Genomic DNA, 18415 nt, shown 5'->3' with positions numbered 1-18415 from the left:
TGTTGGACTCCTTGCGACCCCTGATCTGTAGCTTGCCAGGCTCCTCTGTCCATGGGATTTCCCAGGGAAGAATACTGGAGTTGGTTGCCATTTCCTTTTCCAGGGGATTTTCTCCACTTAGGTATGAAACCAGCATCTCCTGTGTCTCCTGCACTGGCAGATGGGTTCTTCTACCACTGAGCCACCCGGGAAGCCCTTAGGGTCATAACAAAACAGGTTTCATCCCTGGAGGCAGCTTCAGTCTGTTTTGGACACAAACAAAACTAGATGTTCCACCTATCTGATTTACAAATCCTTCTGTTTGAAATATAAACTAAAAAAGCTTTTCTAAGTAGCTGAGCCAATCCTGTTCCCTGCTCCTCCCCCTCCCAAAAAAAAAAAAGAATGGGGAGGAACAGAGGAGGAAACTGAGAGGGAAGGAGAGATGGGGGATAGGGGAGAGAAAGAGAGACCACTGGCACAACTAAAGTAAGTAATGTTTAGATCATTTTGCTCAACTTATCTAAATCATATATTTTTCATTTTGAAAAAGTTCCTATAGCAGTCAAAAGCCAAGATTAAGTCTCAGAATTAAATCTCAAGACGCACTATAAACAACTCCACTCCCATCTTGCTACCTCAAGTTACATAACAGGATGGTGAATTACGGCTGTATTTTAGAAGAAAGGAATTTGCCAAACTGTGGAAGTAAAAATGGAAAAAACTAATGAGTAAAGTCATGAGATATGGAGACAGGATGTTTTCTAAGATGCCACACCTCAAATTTCTTTATTGGGTTAATTTAAACCTGTCCAAGCAAAATGAGAAACATAACACTCCATTATCTCACTGGTTCCATGGTTTTTTAAGAGTCAGAGAGAATTGAAGTTTGTCTCAAATCAAAATTTATGTTGTTGATCTTGCATTCTTCTTTCAAACCATCATAAAAATCTCATTGTATAAGGAAGCTGAGGCTGAGGGTTAATGATGAGAAGAGGCGGAATTTGAAGCCAGTTACAGTAACTTAAAACCTGGTGCCATTTCCACTGCCCATGAGTGCCTCTAATAAAGCAACCCGTCCAGAGAGAACAGAGAGTTCCAGTCACAGACACGCACTTTCTTTCCTACCACAGTAAACTTCCTATCTATGAAGTAACTGCTAAATCTGCTCTTGTGATTTTGATATACTAATTAATCTTATAACCGAAACTCCAACAATAGCACACATGTTTGTGCTATCAAGCTGAAATGCAACATAATGGATAAACTGTCTGGACTTCCCTGGTGGTCCAGGGGTTAGGAATCCGCCTGCCAATGCAGAAGACACAGGTTTGACCCTGGTCCAGGAAGATCCCATATGGTGCAGGGCAACTAAGTCTGACAGCCACAGCTACTGAGCTAGTGCACCTAGAGCCCATACTCCACAGCAAGTGAAACCCCTGCAATGAGAAGCCCTGACACCGCAACTAGAGAAAGACTGTATAGAGCAATGGAGACTGTCAACTACAAATGGGCACCTACCAAGGGCACTGCCAACGACTGAGCAACAAAGGCTTTCGCCATCTGCCTCTACAGAGACTGAACCCCGTGCCGCTGTGGCCGCTGACCTTCAACAACCCCCAAGGGAGTTCAGGGTGGAGTGAGGCTCTCTGTGCTCCAGGGAAATTGGTGAGACAGGTATTTAGATAGTTGGATGTTTTTAGGAACAGATTTTATGATCTCAATCCTTTCATCTCCTCATATCTAGAGAAGCACTAAACCCCTTCATGGTGACATCAGATCCTCATGACTCACAAAAAGCCTTTTGTAAAATGAGTGCTTCATGGTCCTGAACTCCCCCTTCACCAAAACCTTATATATTGAGTTTCCCCCACTGCCACTTTGGAGCAGTCTCTCAGAGCTATGCTGCCTCCCGGGCTGCAGTCCTCACTGTGCCCCAGACAAAGCTTAACTTGCAACTCTTAAGTTGTATGTCTTTTTTTAGTCAACAAGACTCAGCGCAGCAAAAAATTACATAATTTTTAAAAAAAGATATTTTCTGTTATTAAAAGTATGTATTTTCTCTTACCATTCTGTATAGGAGCAAGATAATATTTAATACAACCTATTTACTACTAACAAAATCTTTTAGAAAAAAAAAGCATAGGTGTCATGCTCACGAACACCTCTGTGGTTACAATATCAACTAGCATGCATGCTATATCACTTCAGTTGTGTCCAACTCTTTGCAATCCCATGGACTGTAGCCTGCCAGGCTCCTCTGTCCATGGGATTCTCCAGAAAAGAATACTAGAGGGGGTTGCCATGCCCTCCTCCAATCAACTAGCAGCACAGCCCAAGAAATCAGATCTGACATCTGCAGCCAGGCACACAGAGTGCTATGACTTGTTAACATGGACAGTGGCGCATACTAACTTTGCACTTATTAGAACCAACTGTGGCAATTGCAGTAACTGTTTATAGTCCTTGTGGCCAAGTAATGATGCTAATTCTCTGATTTCATTCCAAAAATATTTCTCTGAAGTGGATGTGGTTTTCCCTGCAGGGGGAGGCTAGAGGGAAAGAATATTTCCCACAGCTAAGATTATCTTTAACTTTGAAGTGTCTCACCTGAAAAAGTCAAGCAAGGGTTTCTCTAGTGTGTCTCATGTCAGTCATCTGCTCAACAGTCACTCACTTACTTATTCGGCAACAATGCATAAAACCTGCCAGTTGCCATGACAACACCAAAGTGAAGCTACAGTCTTGTCAACCAAGAAGTTCCAATCTGGTAAAGAAGATACACACCAACAACAAAAGGGTAAGGACATACATTCAGTATTAGCTGTAAAAGAGGAACTGCTTATCAGAGGTAAATGCTATGAATTCTGATTAGTGGAATAAAGGAAACAATTACCAAGAGGAGATATCTAACTGGGCCTCAGGACAAATGTGATTATCACAGATGAGGGAAGCGGAATGAGAGACTACAGCAAGACAACCAGGCTGATGGCCCAGTGTGAGCAGAAGCTCAAGTATGAGAATGCATGGGGAACCTGAGGTAGACCTATGAGCCCAGAGAACCTAGAGAATCTGTGATGGGTAAAAAAAAGATGATGTGAGAGAGTCAAATCTGGTCAGAATACAGAGAGCCTTTAGTGTCATTGCAAATTTGAATTTTATCCTATAGACAACAGAGATCCTGTAAAAAGTATTTAAAGAAATAAAGTAATATGAGACTTTCCTGATGGTCCAGTGGCCAAGACTCCACCCTCCCAATGCAGGGGGCCCAGGTTCGATCCCTAGTTAGGGAACTAGATCCCATATGCCCGTGCAGCAACTAAAGACTCCGCATGCCCCAAGGAAGACTGAAAACCCTGTGTGCCACAACTAAGACCCAGCACAGCCAAATAAGTAAGTAAATATTTAAGAGAAAGGGAAAAAAAGAGCCAACAGTAACTTTAAAAAAGAAAAGAAATATGATTCAAGTAGGGCTTTTAAGAAGATAATGCTGAACAAGCAGTGAAAGGAGATACATAGAAAGAAGAAAAGAGAATTGAGAGAAGAGATACAATGGGTAGTTATTAAGAGATCTATGTAGAAACAAATGAGTAAGTTAAAGTTAGGAGGACTAGAAGGATGGTGGGCATTTAGCAGAAATTCAATCACATAAGAACAACAGGCTGTAGGGGAGGGAGGGGGTGAAGAAGGGAATTACACAAAGGAAATGGCTTCAGTTTCGAACATTCCAGTAAAGATGTTCAGATGACCAATTGGGAACTCAGGTCTGCAACTGAGAAATTAAAGCCAGAAATAGAGACGTAAAAGTTATTAGAAGCAGAGTGGCAGATAGAAACATGAAAACAGGGTAAGTCATCTACAGAGAAAGGACAAAGCAAGCAAAGAAGGGTAAGAATAAGACTTCACAAAAAGGGAGACAGTAAAGAAGGTACGGTGTGGGAGAAACACAGCCGATAGAGAAAAAACGTTGCATGAGACAGGAGAGCTCTCAAGAGGGGAGGGGAGTCGATCATCACAAACTCTGAAGAGAAAGAGTGAAAAGGACAGCAGTTTGGGAACTCACCACATCTCTGATATGACTGGAAATTCCAGGGGGGGATGAAATCAGATTTCAGGTTCATAACAGAATTATCAGGTAGTGAGCACAAATACATTGGTTTTAGAAAAGCCTGATGAAGACCTGATATAGCCTTAAAGTGTCCTAACTGCTAGTCAGTTCTAGAACCAGCTAACACAGCAAAAACTTAGAATCTGCTTGTGACTAGTGTTAGTCGCTCAGTCATGTCTGACTTAATGAGACCCACCAATCAGGCTCCTTTGTGAGAATCTCCAGGCAAGAATACTGGAGCGGGCTGCCATCCCCTTCTAAGGGGATCTTCCCAACTCAGGAATCGAACCTGAGTCTCCTGCATTGGCAGGTGGATTTTTTTACCATCTAAGCCACCAGGGAAGCCCTAGGGCATGTTGCCTCCCTGTTGGGAAAACCAAACCCTGGTCTCCCACGTGACAGGCTGGGAAACTCACCACCATACTAACGAGGATGGTGGATGTTAAGTCAATCAGTGAGAGAGCAGAACTGGGAGTGACTCAAGTATGCTATTTTGGTGTTAACTTATCTAGCTTCCAAAATAGAGGGGACTGGTGCCCCCGTGAGCCATGGGGCTGCCGGCTGCATAGGGGCCACGCCACCCAGGCACAGGGCCCACACGCTCTTGGCAGGATGGTAAACCTGGCGGCCACAAGGTGGCCCTGGCTCTTGCGGGAGAGGTGGGTGCTTGTCCTGATCGCCCGGCTTTTGCTCCTCTACTTCCTCACCAGCACCTTCAAGCAGGAGAAGAGGGCAGTAAGAGGTCGGAATCTCCTCCAGGGTCAAGACCATGATCAGCCCGTTCCGTGGAAAGTACAGTTTAACTGGGGCAATGTCAATCAGTCCAGCAACCAGTGCAGAACTCCAATCAAGGGAAGTACCTCATCATGGACGAACATGGCTGCATTTGCGAGAGGAAAGATTTGCTGGTGGATGTCTGCTATGACAGCACTGTCTGACACAAAGCAGGACTGCCGTGGCTACTGCTTGTCCAGCAGCTGGGGAGCCCAACAAGCAGCTTCTCCTGGAGCGCTTCCTCAGCAGCAACATTTCAGAACGCCTCATGGCAGTTGAAGACCACTTTGAATTATGCTTGGCTAAATGCAGGACCTCACCCTGGCCTCTTCAGGGGTGGGCCTTGAACACCCTGTCTTGACATCTAACATCGTCCAGGGACTCAGATGTTCTTCCCTTCTCATCCTGAGCCAGCCTTCCAGCAGCTGGAACCCTGTGTGCTCAGCTTTCTTCCTAGTGGTATTTGGAGATGCTTGCTTACCTGTGTGGGGACTCTGTCTTCACCAGAAATTCTGCCTTGTTGTCCTGGGGAGTTCTGTCCTTATGGTCCATGCCCCTGTTGCAACGACTGCTCTGCTCAGCCGTGGACAGTGGGAGCCTCAGAAAGTCACCTGTGGGGTGGCCTCCTTTTCTGTCACAGAAACCCTGTCTTAAGGCGACTCTTAAGTAGAGATACATCTCACAACTGACTGCTTTCAACTCCAGGAAATGCGACGTACAGACCTTCAGTTTCCCTGTGATTTACAGAGAAGAACAAAATTCAAGTTTCCGTCAAGGTGCCTTAAGAGACTCACAACTACCCTCCGTGGGTGCTGGACATGAAGGCTGCTGGCCCACATGCTCGCGGTGCTCCTGTTTCTAGTATGACACTAACCCTGTCCGGTCAAGATCGAGAGTCTACGGTCCTCAGATCAAGACGTCACGTGCTCCTGAAGAGCAACGCTCTTTGCCCTCAGGAGTCACATTACCACGCGTTGTTCTTTCTCAGAGCCCCACACTAACCCCAGGATTGGGCAAGGTCTTGCTTGCTCTTTTTCGGTTGTTCAGCTGTTACCCTTGAAGCAGGGCCCAAGCCCGCTTTCAGCATTTTTATCTCAGCAGAGCTTTTTCCTTGGGCCTTGTTTGCCTTCCTATATATTTCTGTAGTCTGTGTGGTAGAAATTTTCCTTAAATCCCTCCTATTACTTCCCTGATGGCTCAGTGGCAAAGAATCTGCTTGCCAATGCAGGAGACACAGGAGACATGGGTTCAATCCCTGGGTCCGGAATGTCCCCTGGATGAAGGCATGGCAACCCTTCTTGCCTGAAAAAACCCATGGACAGAGGAGACTGGTGGGCTACAGTCTGTAGGGTCACAAAGAGTCAGGCACTACTGAGCATGGGGAAAACACACACACACACACACACACACACACACACACACACCCCTTCTCATGTTTATCTTCCTGAAGGAGTCCGTCCCCCTAACTCAAATACACACACACACACACACACACACACACACACACACACACACACACCCCTTCTCATGTTTATCTTCCTGAAGGAGTCCGTCCCCCTAACTCACACACACACCCACCCCTTCTCATGTTTATCTTCCTGAAGGAGTCCGTCCCCCTAACTCACACACACACCCACCCCTTCTCATGTTTATCTTCCTGAAGGAGTCCGTCCCCCTAACTCAGCTTTCTTAAAGAATGAACTGTCTGATAGTTGTTTGGCAGTTGTTTTTTAATGTTAGATCCCAGAAAATCTATTCAGTTCACATTGGACTTTTCAGATTCTGTGTGTATTCACCAGTGCCAAATCAGACTTTGTGTGTGTGGAAAATAAAATAGAGTAAAATTTATAAATTAAATGCTTATAATAATAAAGTGGGAGGAAGCTGATAAAAAGCGTTTATCTATGTTGCTCATCACCTCAGGTCTAAGAGGATGTTACAACTAGCATTGAACAAACATGGAAACTTGTTCTAGTTATTGTCTGATTATTTATTTGCTTAGATTTCTATGTCCTTATTGTTAATTCAATCCCAAATTCACTTCCTGTTGTTTCAGTTAACTCAGATATATCAGTGTGGTCTTCTTGGGGAAGTCCTCACAGCAGTCTTCTGACTGCTCCAGTCTGTAGTGGGTGTCATTATTCTGAGGCTGCGTACCTGGGTTCTCCTTGCAGGGTTCTCCTGAAGGTTTCCTGTGTCTCTCCCCTGTGTTGGATCTCCTATCCTATATCCCACATCCTGCTCATTCTTGGTGAAGAATTTATCCCATTTAGCTTCAGGAGAAATGGTGTGTAGGAGGTAGTTTTTTTAACCTTGCATGTCTGAAAATGTCTTTATTCTCATGTGCTATTAGTGGCTTAGAGCTATATTATATAGAATTTTGTATTGAAATAATCTTCCTTCAGAAGTCTGAAGGCATTCCTCATTATTTTCTAGCTTCTGATATTGCTGATAGAAGTCAGAAGCCATTCTGACTTAGTTTGTAATGTTTTCCCTTTCTTTGGCAGTTTGCAAAATGGCCTCTTTGTCATCAGAGACAAATTGAAATTTCCCAAAAATGTGCCTTGTCATAGGCACTTAGTAATTCCTTTTAATCTGGAACGTCATATCCTTCACTTGTGGGAAATTTGCTTAAAATATTTTGCTAGTGATTTCCTTCCCTTTGTTTTACTTTTTTTGGAACTCATTGTTTTGACTTCCTAACCTGATGCTCTAATTATTTTATCTTTTTTCCCCTTTATTTTCTGGGCTATTTCCTCATTTTCATTTTCTAGCGCTTCTATTATTGAGTCTTATTTCTGTTATAATTTTTTAATACACAGCACAAAGCAGTATTTTGGCTTTGTATTTAACATTCAGTTCTTGTCTCACGTATGTCATATTTTCTCTCTCTGAAGATAATCACAGTTTTTAAAAGTTTTCTATTCCCTGCATATCTCCGCTTCCAAATTTCTTTTTCTGTTGTTTTGGATTTTTCCGTCCACCCTAGAGGCTTTCCCTCCAATGACAACTAGCCTTGGGAATGTCAGTGTCCTTAGGTCTTTGCTCTTAGGCTGGTAAATTCTCCAATGACACTGATCTCTTGCCTGGAGGGTAAAGGCAAAGTGAGGGAGACAGAGGAATCTCATCATTCAGTTTGCAGGTGTTCATTTTATTCCCTTGTATTTGGTTAAGTACTCTGTGCTCTCCATTTTGCCTGGTATGCTCCAGTCCAGAGACCCTTGAGTTTTCTCCCCCAAAGAACTGACCTGCAACGTTACATTAGGGTAGAGATGGGGGTGGGAAGAGCAACTGTCCAGTGGTCTTGGGAAGAGGAGAAGACTGAGGGATCTACTACTATTCATTCCTGAGGCCATCGATTCCTGGACTATTTCAAGATTTTGTGGTAAAAATCAGATTGGTTCTTGGCTTTCTTTGTTGCTAGATTAAGAATTGGCTTTCTCAGGTCAGGTAGGTCATTTACCACACTCCATTTCCAGCATTTGATTTATTATTATGTATTATTGGGTTCTGTGGTTGTTTTCTTCTTTGCCATTTTCCTTATTCTTGAAGGAATATGTCTTTAAAGGAATATCTCATTACTATAGCTGTAGTGAGGTTTCTGAAAGGAATACAAGTACATATGTTCAATCCACCATTTTTCTCCCCAGAAGTCTAAGCTGAATCAAAAACCATTCCTGATTGTCTACACAACTTGTTACCATTCCTACCCAATTCTCCAGTCACCAGAGTGGTTTAAGTAAGTAAGTAAAGTCACTCAGTCATGTCCGACTCTTTGTGATCCCGTGGACTGCAGCCCACCAGGCTCCTCAGTCCATGGGATTCTCCAGGCAAGAATACTGGAGTGGGTTGCCATTTCCTGGTTTACTGAGGTTAATATTGCCTCAGAACAAGTTGAGAGTGGCCCCTCACCTGGGCACCCCATTTTAGAGGGCTGTAAATAAAAAAGAAAGTTTATTAGACTAAGTTAAACATTAACACATATAATACAGCTTTCTAAACTCAGCAAGTAGCTCATCCACAGGTAAACACTGACTTCCTTCATTTCTCCAGCCCCAGTTCTTCTGGGCTTGCAGCAACCCTTACAATAGCCTGTACAAATGACTTAACTGAGTCAGAAAAGGAATCTTTTACTTAAGACACTTCACTGACGTCTGTTGGATATTTTACGAAATAAGGACAAATCAACAATGACAATTAAATGACACACACCCCTACTTGTAGGGGTACACATAATTTGCACAACCAGATGTGCAGCACTGCCTTTGAATCACCTTTCACAAAACTAATCTCTACTATTCCAGGATGAGGGTGAGGAGGAAGATAAAAGAACAAACCAGGAATCTAAACATTCCTTTATAACTTAGAAGAACTGTGGTCTGACAACTTGACTTAAAACCCATTTCTTCATTTAAAAAATGATTTAGCTGCTCATCTAAACTTAGCTCATAAGAGTGAAATAAAAAATGACTTTAGTACCAGCAGGCCTGCCTGCAGGCACTGAATGAGGCCAAGCATGGCAGCCTTCTGGGCCAGGGGCCAGCCCTATGTATCAGCCCAGCTACCATAGTCCCAACACAACAGAAAGGCCCATAGAGCCCATGTAGGGGCCTTGGGTGACCAGACAGAGTGTACTGCTAGGCCTCATACAATGTCTCCTATATAAGTTCACTTATCCAAAATCAGGAAATGTAACTGACCAACTTAATACAGGGGAAGAGAATTAGGCAAAATAAGGAGACAGAAGAATATGTTCCAAACAAAGGAATAAGACAAAATTCCAAAAGAAGAACTAAGCAAAGAAGACATGAGCAATCCACCCAATAAAGAATTCAAGGCAATGACCTCATATAAACATGCTCAATGAACTTGGGACAAGAATGGATGAACAGAGTGAAAAGTTTAACAGAGTTAGAAAATACAAAGAAGAACCAAACAGAGTTGAAGATGACAATAACTGAAATAAAAAACATATTAGAAGGAATCGAAAGTAGATTAGATGGTATGAAGGAGCAATGCAGTGCAGTGAAAGACAGAGAAGTGGAAGCCACTCAAGCTGAGCAGAAAAAGAGACAGAAGAGTTAAACAAATATAAGGGTAGTTTTGCAAATACCGCTGAGGCAACATCAAATGCACTTACACTCACATGATTCCAAAAGGAGAAGAAACAGAGAGGGGAGGGCAGAGAACTTATTTGAGGAAATGATAACTGAAAATTTCCCTAATCTGGGAATATCTATAATAAGTAGTTGAGGGATAGACACAACAAAAGATGTAAAGTATGATGTCACAACATTAAACATGGTAGGAAGTGTTAAATGTAGGGTGGTTAAAATATGTTCAAAGTTAAGAGAGCGTCAGTGTAAAATAATCACATGTAAACAGGTTGTTACACATGAACTGCATGCTAAGTACAAACTGAAAATATATAACAGATACACACCGAAATGAGGGAAAGGAATCCAAACATAACACTAAATTCTATGAAAAGAAAGCCAGGATAGCAATACTCATATCAGAAGAAATACACCTTAAAACAAAGACAGAAGACAAATAAGACATTACATAATGATAAAGGGATCAATCCAATAAGAAGAGTTAACAATTGAAAATACCTACGCATCCCACACAGGAGTACCTAAATACACAAAGCAAACATTAAAGGAAAAAGTGGTCAGTAAGACAATAATAGAAGAGGGCTTTAATACACCACTTACCCCCATGAACAAATCATCTAGACAATAAAGAAACATTGGCCTTAAATAGCAGATTAACCTATTTGCATGTAAAAGAAATATACATCGAATAGTCCATCCCAAAGCAGGAGAATACACATCCCTCTCAAGTGTACATGAAACATTCTTTGGGATAGATCACATCTTAGGTCACAAAACAAATATCAGTATATTTAAGAAGACTGAAATCATGTTTTCTGAACATAACAGTGTGAGACTAGAAATCAACTACAGGAAAAAAACCTGCAAAAACTACAAATATGGAGGCTGAACAATATGTTACTAAACAACCAATGGATCATTGAAGAAATCAAAGGGAGAATAAAAAAAATAATACCTGGAGACAAATGAAAACACAATGATCCAAAACCCATGGGATACTGCAGAAGCAATCATAAGAGGGAAGTTTACACTGATACAAGCCTACTTCAAGAAACAAGAAAAATCCCAAATAAACAATCTAGCCTTAGATGTAACAGAACTAGAAAAATAAAGAACAAGCTAAATCCAAAGATAGAAGAAAGTCATAAAGATTAGAACAGAAATACATGGAGACGAAAGAAAGAAAAGATCAGTGAAACTAAGAAGAGGTTCTTTGAAAAGATAAAAATTGATAAACCCTTAGCTAGACTCATAAAGAATATGAATAAAAAGAGGACTATGTAGATAAAATCAGAAATAAAAGAGCTTATGATCGACAGCACAGAAATACAAAAGACCATGAGATTACTATGAACAATTATATGCCAATGAAATGGACAACCTGGAAGAAATGAACAAATTCCTGGAAATATACAATCCCCCAAAACGGAATCAGGAAGAAACAGAAAATATGAACAGACTGACTGCCAGGAAACTGAATCAGTAATTTAAAAAAAGCTCCCAACAAACAAATGTCCAGGGCCAAAGGGCTTCACAGGTGAATGTTATCAAATATTTAAAGAGTTAATACCTTTCTCAAACTATTCCCAAAGGAATGCTTCTGAACTCATTCTATGAGGCTACCCTTGCCCTGATACCAAAATCAGACAGACATGACCTCCCTCTCAAAAAATAAATAAAATAACAAAGATTACAGAACAATATCACTGATGAATATAACATACAAAAAATCCTCAGCTAATATTAGCAAACTAAATTCAACAATACAATAAAAGGATTATATACCATGATGAAGTGGACTTTATCCCAGGGAAGCAAGGATGGTTCAATACCTGCACATGATACATCATGTTAACAAACTGAAAATAAAAATCATATAATCATCTCAACAGATGCAGAAAAAGCTTCCAACAAAATTCAACATCCATTTTGATAAAAACTCTCAACAAACTGAGTATAAAAGGAACATACTTCAACATAATAAAGACCATATAAGACAAACCCAGAGCCAACATCTTATCAAACAGAGAAAAGCTGAAAGAATTTCCTCTAAGATCAGTAACAAGGCAAGGATGCCCACTCTGGTCACTTTTATTCAATACAGTACTCAAAGTCCCAGTACAGCAGAAAAGAAAAGAAAACCAAGGAATCCAAATTGGAAAGGAAGAAGTAAAACTGTCACTCTGTAGATGGCATGATACTATACGTACAAAATCCTAAAGATGCCACCAAAAAAACCTACTAGAACTAATAAGTCAATTTGGTAAAACTGCAGGCTACAAAATTAACATAAATCTGATGCATTTCTATATACTAACAAAGAACAATCAGAAAGAGACATTAAGAAAACAATCCCATTTACAACTGTATCATAAAGAATAAAATACCTAGGAATTAATCCAACCAAGGATTAAAAGACTTGCAGTCAGAAAACTGTAAGATATTGCTGAGAGAAATTAAAGATTACATGAACAAATGGAATTCTCACAGATGGAAAGAATTAATATTTACAAAACGATAATACTATCCAAAGCAATCTACAGATTCAGTACAATCTCTATGAAAATACCAATAACATTTTTCACAGAAATAGAACAAAATATCCAAAACTTTGCATGAAAACACAAAAAACCCTAAAATAGTCAAAACAATATTGAGAAGGAAAAACAAAAGCAGAGGTATCACATTCTCTGATTTCAAACAGTGGTACAAGCTACAGCAATCAAAATAGCATGGGACTGGCATAAAAAAAGACAAAGAGATCAAGGTAAGACAAATAACTCAAGCTTATATGGTCAATTAACCAAAGAAAAGGAGGCAAATATATACAATAGGGAAAAGACAGCCTCTTCAATAAATGGTGTTGGGAAAACTGAACAGCCACATGTACAAGATTCAAACTGGACTACTTTCTCACACCATATGCAAAAATAAACTAAAAATGGATTAAAAACCTAAATGTAAGACCTAAGATCATAAAATTCCTAGAATAAAACGTGGGCAGTATGCTTTTTAACACCGCTGTTAGCAGTATTTGTTGGACTTGTTGCCTTAGGTGAAATAAGCAAAAGCAAAAATAAAGAAATGGAACTACATTAAACTAAAAAGCATTTATACAGCAAAGGATATATAATCACATACAATTTTACACATATAAATTTAATAGCCAATTTAAATACTGACTGCTACCATACACAGATATTATTTATCAATATTTAAAATTCAATCTGAGAAACAGACCCAAAGACTTAGAGAACACACTTATGGTTACCAGGGGGAAAGGGCATGGTAGATTGGGAGTCTGGGATTGACATGTTCACACTGCTATATTTAAAATAGATAACCCACAAGGACCTACAGTATAGCATAGGGAACTAAACTCAATATTCTGCAATAAACTAAATAGGAAAAGAATTTTAAAAAGAATGGATACATGTATAATGAACCACTTTGCTATATACATGACACTAACACAACATTGGTAATCAACTATGCTCCAATATAAAGCAAAAATTTTAAAAATTAATGTGAAAAAATAAAAATTTCTATTATTTGAAAAATAGAAGGATATATTTCTTGCAATATTAAATCTTCATTACTCTTTTTCCCTTTTTTCAATATTATCATTACCATCCTATACCTAGAAGAGTCTAGCATCTTTAAAATACTTCGTAAGTTATCTGCTGCTGCTAAGTCAGTTCAGTCGTGTCCAACTCTGTGCGACCCCATAAACGGCAGGCCGGCAGGCTCCGCGTCCCTGGGATTCTCCAGGCAAGAACACTGGAGTGGGTTGCCATTTCCTTCTCCAGCGCATGAGAGTGAGAAGGAAAAGTGAAGTCGCTCAGTCATGTCCAACTCATAAGTTATCTAGATACTCCTCACAGTGAATGTCTTGGGAATAAAAAGAGTCGTCATCATTTTATACATAAAATCAGATCTCAGGTTAATTTTATAAACAGAGTCAAAGCTAAGATCTGAATAATCAATATCCTCTATAATTTTGATTAAATGACTTATCCTTTCCAATAATTTCATTAATGTCTTAGAGAGTATATTCTATCTTTTAATATTCATTTTCTTCAAAATTTCCTCAAATTTTTATCACACGGGTCAATAAACAGGAAAACATTAGTGCAAGGTTAGTTTTTCCTCAAGGTTTTTCCAATTTAGTTTCCCTCTTTTTTGGTGGTGTTATTTTAGATCTTCTGTTCAACTTTATTTACACAAACATGAAAACTGTGTATTAACTGACTCTCAAAGACTTTCGATATTTTTTTCCTATGCTTGATAACATGCATCAAAGGCATCCTATGTGAAACTGTAATTTTTAAGTACACTTACCAGATATTTCCAGGTTTTGAGGACTCCATGATAATGAAACAAATTTAATGTCACAAGCACAGTTTTTTAAAAAAAATCCAGAGATTTTGTAAGTAAGATCATGGGGTACTTTTAAGATTTTATCACAATGTAATAAAACAGAGGCATGAAGATCTCTGCAGCTTTGAGTTACTAGATATTTGGTTTTAAATATGTCGGTTCAATTTCATTTTTGAGAACTGAGAAAAGGTGCAGTAATGAGTGTTTGCACTTTCTAATCAAACCAGCTTCATGATCACACTTCTGATGTTACCTACAAGCAAGATTCTTGCTCATTTCAGGCTCTGACTTTGCTCTGCCCACTTGAGCATCAAAGCATTAACCTTTCTGGAATGTCAAAGAAGTGCAACAACCAGACCGGACAAGGTTCTCAAATCATCTTTGTGCAATCCCCCAGCCAGGCAGCAGACAACACACAGTAGTAGAGACACATTTTCTTCTATATATCTATGCATCACAAAAATGTTGCCTACAGTTCAGCTTTCACTTTCTCCCATTTAATAATGTTCTTAAAAGGTATCTAATGGCTTTTTAAAAAGCTGAATTCATATAGGTTATATTTACATTGAAAATGAATATTTACCAATTCATGTGGTCAACTGATATACCTTGCTGTATTGTTTTTATGTAAAGACTCTACCATCTGAAGAAGTGATTTGCTTTTGAAAATTCAGCAAATTGTGCTTTTGCATGGTTTGAAAAATCTTTTTTTCTGATGAATAAGTTAAAATCTGGATACTGTCACCAGGGGAAAGTAGCTTTTTTTTTTGGTTTACTAAATTTGGAAATGGGTACTTATATATCTCACTTTCAAGAGAAAAGAATTTGCTGCGTCAAAATATTGTGTCAAATGCCATGGTAAATATAAATTTCATGTGTCTGGGGTAAGCTCCTGAATGCAAGAGACTGGGAACTAGTGAGTGAGAAGGACACTCCATGCTTATCTATTCCCCACCTGCCTCTGCACACACACTTTCTTCTTCTGAGTTCTTAACATTTATTGATGCTAATACTAAGTCACTTTAGTCGTGTCTGACTCTGTGCGACCCCATAGACGGCAGCCCACCAGGCTCCACCATCCCTGGGATTCTCCAGGCGAGAACACTGGAATGGGTTGCCATTTCCTTCTCCAATGCATGAAAGTGAAAGTGAAGTCGCTCAGTCGTGTCTGACTCTTCACCACCCCATGGACTGCAGCCTACCAGGCTCCTCCGTCTAGGCAAGAGTACTTTAGGTTCCTCAAAACTGTGCATTTGGTCATGCTGAACTATGTGAGAGGCAGAAACACAGGCCTTCCCATCTTTTCTGCATTCAAGTTTCTTTACCAGTTTGAAATCTCCATAGTACAGAAAATTAGTAGCCACTAACGAAAGTTCTTCACAGATCCTTTACATTCATAGAGCTCTCTTCTGTTACAAATTCTCTCAAGTAGAATAAAAGGTGCATGTTTTTCATGAGTGGCTAATTCTTCACAGCTGACTGCCTCACACCTGAAATCAAAATGCATGCCAGGGTTTCACATCCGCAAAAACTGATCTGTCCTCCCTGGAGTTACTCTATTGGAGAGGAAGAAAGAGAGAGCTTGCAAAGGGAAAGAACCCTGCCAAAACAGAAGGGCTTCCTGACACACTTGACTGACTCACTTGCAAACAAAACTCTTGTATTTTCATTCTTCTTCTCTGGCCCGTCCTTTACTCATGTTTCCTCATCTTCCTAACCTCTAAATGTTCCTGAGCTTAGTCTTTAACTTTTCCTTTCTACCGAAATACCCTTCCCTGATGATATCATTCAATCTCATGGCTTCAGACACCATCTATTTGCTAAAAGCTTGTGACCTGTATCTCCAGTCTGCACTCTTCCCTTAATTTCCAGACTCACATATTACTACTTGTGTATCTAATAAGATCCTCAGACTTAAGATGTCCAAACTGAGCTCCTAGTCAGTCCCACTTTCAAACTTGCTCCTCCCAGACTTAAAAAATGACACCTTCATTCTTCTGGCTGCTCTACCCAAGTTCTTCATTCTTCCGTTTCTCACTTCTCACATCCAACCTAATGAGCAAACTGGCTTGTTGGCTACACCTTCAAATATAATCTGGTCACTTCTCAGCCCTTCTGTTACTACCATTATGGCCCAAGTGCTTTCAGCTCTGTTCTAGATTATTGCAGTAGCATACTAATCGGTTTCTAAATTTCGATTCTTGCTTCCCTAGTCTCAGTATTGAAGTCTACAGCTTCCCTCTCCCAGAGTAAAAGCCAAAGCTCCCACAATTACCTATAAGACCTTTATGATCTGCTTGCCAAAGAGCTCAATGCTGTCATCTCCAACTACATCTCCAAACCACACACAATCTATCACAATAATAGCATATACTGCGAACAGTCATCAATAATCTATCTTCCTAAAAGAATTTTCTAAAGGCAGAGATCTTATCTTGTACCTCTTTTCATTCTTAGGGACTGGCATAAAAAATATATACATGTATATGTATATCTGTGTGTGTATACATATATATAGAGAGAGAAAGAGATATACAGCAATTACTCAATTAAATATCTGACAGTAGGAAATTCTGCCTCAAGACAAATCACTGGGAAGTAAAAATAGAACAAAAGAATAATTATCTAATTCAACATTAGATTGGCATGTAAGGAAGAAAGGCTCTAAAAGAATTTTTTCCTCTCTAAAATTTATGAGTGATAACTCCCAGTGCTAAATTTAGGAAATCCACTCCAAAAATGATGATGGACAAGCATGAATCAAGATGGCTGCCAAATCTGTTTTCAAGAACAGAAGGTAGAGGGCTGGCTCTGGACTACACATCTTAGTCACTTCATCCTAGTTTGCCTGTGGGACCTGTACCTGGAATGTTGGCCATAAATTTAACAATGTACTATATATTCCCTTTCTATAAAATCACAATAATCTCTCAGACTATAATTGCACTTCCTCAAAATCAACTGATTTTTGTGCACCAAACCATGAATATGTCAGAGAATCCTAGAAAAGGTGAGAAAGAGTCATCAACCTAACATTACAAATAATGACAGCAAAGGCAACTCTCTGAGCTAGTCCAGTTCACACAAAACTCATATATGAAATACAAACAGGCTATAAAATGGTCACACCCAGATAGGTCTGTAATGTAACTTAAGCCCACACCTGAACTGGTTTCAACACATTTTAAAGAAGGACAAATGGAAACAGGATCAGAGGAAAATCTGATTCTTCCAAGCAGGACCCCTTGAAGAAGTGTTTGCTAACCTGACTAATGTCTAGAAAAGCAACAAATGTCACAGGATAAAAAGGGAACCAAAGGATTCAAATTCTGACAAAGCTCCATTTAGAAAGTGAAAAGATATGGAGAAAAAGGCAAAAACAAACAAACAAATCTTGATTTTAAAAGCTACAACCAAATCACAGAATTATCCATACTAACAAAACAAGAGACAACAAATGATTGTTTTACCTACCTACGAAGTATCTATGACTAAATGTCTAGGTGCACTAAACGAACCCTACTACTACAATGTAAAACCGCCAAAACAACTCCTATGTTTCAAACTCTTTCATTATTTCATTTAGCATTATTATATTCCCTTAAGATTACCTGACTATTTTAATTATCTAAATATCCACTGTTAAGTATGCAAGGCCAAAGAGATTCATTTGGTGAGAAACAGAGAAAGAACTGCTTTGATACTGACATTACTTCCTTTAGTATGTAACAACTCAAGTGGGGTTTTTTGATGTCTCCCTTGTGTCAGCCATTCTAAATACAAGCCTGAAAATAACTTCCACGGGCCATATAAAATTGGCTCAGGTAAATTAGCCTAATCCGACTTTACACTATGCAAGACAACACCAGTAGTTATGTGCACAGGACGCAAGCCATTCAACACTAAGTTTTCAACCAAAACTGACTCCCTAGTGCCTCAACAGGACCATCTAACACTCTTTAAAAATTTAAAGCCAAGCAGTAAAACCAGAAACAACACATCAATCGACATGCCTAGGATTTTTCTACAACCACACTAGTGCTCAGATAAATTTTAT

At 39.6% G+C, this 18415-nt stretch overlaps 1 protein-coding gene and 1 pseudogene across 7 annotated transcripts in view; one reads left to right on the top strand and one right to left on the bottom strand.

Moving 5' to 3' along the window:
• The window catches only part of RASAL2 (RAS protein activator like 2), a 392695-nt gene that overhangs the window by 164212 nt on the left and 210068 nt on the right, over positions 1–18415 (bottom strand). The gene's annotated exons all lie outside the window — the stretch shown is intronic.
• Positions 4700–18359, top strand: LOC105608233 (SREBP regulating gene protein-like; annotated as a pseudogene).

The sequence above is a fragment of the Ovis aries genome, chromosome 12 (genome assembly GCF_016772045.2).
Source record: "Ovis aries strain OAR_USU_Benz2616 breed Rambouillet chromosome 12, ARS-UI_Ramb_v3.0, whole genome shotgun sequence".
Taxonomy (NCBI): Eukaryota; Metazoa; Chordata; class Mammalia; order Artiodactyla; family Bovidae; genus Ovis; species Ovis aries.
The sequence above is the reverse complement of the archived record's forward strand: the minus strand, read 5'-3'. Positions and strand labels throughout refer to the sequence as shown.